Source organism: Elephantulus edwardii, unplaced genomic scaffold (assembly GCF_000299155.1).
Source record: "Elephantulus edwardii isolate Elephantulus edwardi_28Jun2011 unplaced genomic scaffold, EleEdw1.0 scaffold00119, whole genome shotgun sequence".
Lineage (NCBI taxonomy): Eukaryota > Metazoa > Chordata > Mammalia > Macroscelidea > Macroscelididae > Elephantulus > Elephantulus edwardii.
In genome coordinates, this window is record NW_006399869.1 from 6,817,506 (window position 1) to 6,822,345 (window position 4,840).

At 34.4% G+C, this 4,840-nt stretch overlaps 1 pseudogene; it reads right to left on the reverse strand.

Annotated features, from left to right (window-relative positions):
* LOC102848154 overlaps positions 1 to 330 on the reverse strand; it is a 13,290-nt pseudogene extending 12,960 nt beyond the window's left edge.
* Between the last annotated feature and the right edge of the window lie 4,510 nt (positions 331 to 4,840).

A 4,840-nucleotide genomic window follows, 5' to 3' on the forward strand; every position in this document is an offset into this window, starting at 1 on the left:
CTCATTTGCTGCTTGGTCCAAAAGTTGTTTCTTGTCTGCAGTCTTGAAGGACTCAAGCGTATTTGTGTTATACAGTGTTCCAACAGCTGGACAGCAACGGGCTGGGGTAGGAGCATTCATGTCAAATGCACTGTACTCCAATGTTAAACGAGCTGGCAGGCCGGCACAATCACCATTGTAATAATAGCCCTTAATGTCCTTGGGAGCTTCATCCAGACGATATTCATTCGACTTCTGTGTCAGCTCGTGCCAGAATCCCACATCTAAGGCACTGCTAAAGGGGGCGAACTGCAACTTGGGGAGTCCAGAACCACCTGGAGCTGCTGCCATTATTGTTGTTTACGCCGCCCAACTTCCCGCTACTACAGTCTATTGAATCTTTCTTATTCACTCATTCATTGTTTTAAGGTGGAACAAACTCATAGCTGATTCTCAGCAGGAATTCAGAAACAGTAAATCACAGGACACGTGATTGCCCATTTTTCCCTTATTGAGTGGCTGATGGGTTCCTCTTCTATTTCGGTTGGCAGTGCAACTCTGGTGAAAGTGGATGTCCTTAATCTGAAAGGGGACACAATAATGCTCTCTCCTTTGAGTATGATGTTTTCTATGAGTTTACCTTAGCTTTGCTTTATTGTAGTAATATTTTCTTCTCTTTCTCATTTTTTTGAGTTTTATACACTGAAATGTATAATTTTGTCAAATGCATTTTCTACATGGATTACAATGATCTTTTTCTTCTAATATCAGATATTACTTTGTTTGATTTTCTAATGTAGAACTATCTTTGTATTACTAGAATAAATCCCATTTGATTACAGATTATAATCCTTTTATTATACTTTTAAATTCAGTTTCTTAGTAGGCTTCGGAGTTATTTCCTATATTTATAAGACATATTTGTCTATATTTTTATTGTACTTTTTCTTTGTCTGAATTACTAGAAGAGCAATATTAGCCTGATATAATGATTTGTGAAGTATTGCCTTCTATTACATTTGTTGGAAAGTTTTAGTAGTATCAGAGTTACTTCTATAAGTATTTCATAAAATCCCCTGTACATGTAATCTGTTCCATATTTTCTTTTCCGGAAAGGTTTTTTGATTACTGATTCTCTTTCCTAGTCATCAATCTCTGATCATTTTCTATTTATTCTAGAGTTGTGTTGTTTTTGTTATGTGTCGTTGAGTTGCTTTTGACTCACAAGGACCTATGTAAAACAGCCCTGATAGCTGCTGTACTCTGTGCTAAATTTACTGTCTCTGACACACATACCCTCATTACCTCAGTCATGAAATCAATCCATCTCATCAATGGTCTCCCTCTCTTTTTCATTCCCCCAGCCTTCCAAGCATGATGTCCCTTTTCAAGGACTGGTCCCTCTTTGCAACATGTCCAAAGTATGTCAGATGAAGCGTCAGAATCCTTGTTTCCAAGGAGCAGGCTGGCTTCACCCTTTCTAGAACAAACTTGTTTGTTCTTCTGACCGTCCATGATATATTCAACTCTTCTCCAGCACCACAACTCAAAGACATCAATTCTCTTTCTATCATCCTTATTCATTGTCCAGCTCTCTGATACATAGCAAGCAATTGCAAAGACTGTGGCCTGAATCGGACACATCTTACTCTCCAAACTGACATTGTTGCTTTTCAGTACTTTGAAAAGGTCCCTGAGAGCTGACTTTCCCAATCCAATTTGTCTCCTGATTTCCTGGCTGCTGTTACCAAGAATTGATTGTGGAGCCAAGCAAACTAAAGCTATTAACAATCTCAATCTTTTCCCATTTAGTATAGTGCTAGCAATGAGCCCAGTGGTGAGAGTCTTTATTTTCTTTTTCTTTTTTTGACAGGGAGAGGGATAATTATTTTTATTGGAAATAAATAGTATGTGCAAGTAATATTTTGTTTTCAAAAACCATAAAGAAGCAGTACTAGAAACCATTCTAATTACATAAAACCGTATAACTGAAAATGTAAGCCATGTTTTCTACAAAGAAAAAGTACATTTGCCATGGACAATAATAGCATCTGTAATAGTTTGTGATTTACATACATCTGAGAATCTTAATTTTCTTGATGTGGAGCTTCAATCCCTACTGAAGGCTGTAGTCCTTGATATTCTGCAACAAGTTCTTCAGGTCCTCCTCAGTAAATATGGAAAATTTATGTATTTCTAGATTATTTTTCATTTCTGCTGATTGTACTAATTAGTTGGCATAGTTCAATTCATAGTAACCTTTTAAAATCTTCCTTATTTCTTTGGGAGTCCTTAACATTCACTATTCTTGCTATCTATTTAAAAATATACTACATTGTAGTTCCTGAAGTTATAAAATCAGGTTATTGATTTGAAACATCTCTTCTTTTGTAATAAAGATGTTTACATATGTAAACTTTATCTTGAGTACTATATTTGCTATGTCTAAAAATTTTTGCCTGGCTCTATTTTCTTTTTTTGGCTATATTTTCTTTTAATTTGAATAAAAATCTCTTTCTACTGTTTTTTATACTTGTCAATGGTTTTAATAATATCTGTTTATGAACATACTGTTAATTTTTAATTTCACTTTATTTTGGTGGTAGAATATCCTTTATATAATTGACAGGCTTTGTACAGCAAAAACCTGTAGCATAATTCATGTATATTGTGATATTATTGGGTAATGTGTTTTCCATATGTTTTTTGCAGTTAATTGGATAAGGAGTACTGGTAGCATATTGCCTTACTAATCAAAAAGCCACAATATTTCTAGAGTTTGAATGACTGCTTCTTTTGTCTATATATAGATTTTTCATGAACACAAGTAGGTATTCTGGAGTTCTTATTCTTGTTGATATTCATAACCGATTATGATCCAGAGAGTAAAATTCATTCTTCCTGTCAGTAAAACAGAGGTATCTTCTGATATTCTCTGCTCTCAGCCAAGATTCTTTCAACCTTACAAATATTATCCCTTGCTCCACAATCTCATTTGAATACAGCTTGAATTTCCAGAAGTCCCCTCTCAATACGCTGTTCCAACTGCATTTTAACAAATTCCAGCAAGATTTTACTTACATATAATAAGACTTGTATAGTTATATATAATAGTATTATATCATAATATAACTAGGTAATAATTAGGGAGCTCTGGTGGCCTAGTGGCAAGAAGCTGTGCTGCAATTCTGAAGGCATGCAATTCAAAGCCACCATCTACTCCATCAGATAAAGATTTACAATCTCTTCCCCTACAATTAACTAACTGCCTTCAAAAACCAGCTGGAGTGTTAGCTATGTTTCAGACTCAATGGTACACAAAAACAATAACAACAGTATTGCCATTGTTCTTAATGTTAGTCATAGTTTGTTCTGATTTAAACAGTCAAATGCCTTTGCATAGTCAATAAAAATCAAATAGAGAATCTTCTGGTATTTTCTGCTTTTAGCCAGGATCCATCTGACATTAGGATCCATTTGACAACAGCAATGATACAGCTGAGGCTGTGTCTCTTCTAAACCCAACTTGAACTTATGGCAATTCTCTACGTACCCTTCCAGTCATTTTTTTTATAATCTTCAGCAATATTTTGCTTAAAAGTTGTATTAATGATATTAGCTGATAATATCCACTTCTGTTGGATCATCTTTCTTGGCAATGGGAACAAATATATATCTCTTCCTATCAGTTTTCCATCATTTACAAAAACAAAACAAAACAAAACAAAAACGGAGCATATATCTCTTATACTCTGTTTGCCACCAGATAGCTGTTTTTCAAATGCTTTGTCCAGGGCTGCAATTATGTGTTGAAGCACTTGAATTTGTCTTCCGTCAATTACTGGGCACTTAATTATCATCAAGGCCTTCAGTGAAACTTGGATTTCTTCCTCCAGTACTGTTGGTTCTTGAGCATAAGCTTTTTGGTAAAATGGTTCAAATTTAAAAAAAAAAATTAAAAAACCACAGAAAAAAAGAAAAGAAACACAGAACTCTTAAACCAACTCCACTGGGTTTCTCAGTCTCTAACTGCACAGGAACAAATTCCCTTTCTTATGTAGAGTTATTGATATATTTGACCTTACAGAGAGGCATAAAGTTTGAGTTAGTGATATGATATAACTTCCTATAGACTATGCTGAGTGGTCTGAAATGGTACAATCCTGGCCAGTTGGTTTTGGTACAGTGACTATATGTATCCTTTCCATCATTTTCTGCTTGTTGGATCATTCAAGATTTTGATCATAGAATACTTTATTATTGCAACTCAAAATTTGATTTTTTTTCATCAGATCTTTCAGCTTGACAAATGCAAAATATATTCTTCTTTAATAGTTTTTCTAACTATGAGTCTTTCCACATTGCACTAGAATATTTTGCTTTGTTTTTTTGAGGTGCCTTTTAAAATCTCCCATCATCAACAAGTTTCAGTGGAGTTTTTTGAACTAAGACTAAGAATCTGAAGTTGATCTAAAAGAATATAGAAATTACCACACAACATTTTTACTATAACATGCAAGCAAAATATTACTAAAGATTTTACAAAGAAGGCTAAGATAGCACATTGCCAGAAAACACCCATGAGTTGAAGTACAGTTTAGAATAGTCTTTGGCACCAAGGATGTTACTGGTTATGTCAGACAGATCTCAGAAGAAAACAGGGAATATACCAGAAAATTATCTATTTCTGTTATATTGACTATGGAAAGGAGTTTGGCTGTGTGAATCATAACAAATTATAGTTAAGATTAAGAAGAATGTAAATCCTAGAGCATCTAATCATGCTCATATGAAATCTATTCTTAGACCAAGAAGGTGTATGAACAGAGCAAGGGGACACTGGATAATTTAAAATCAAGAG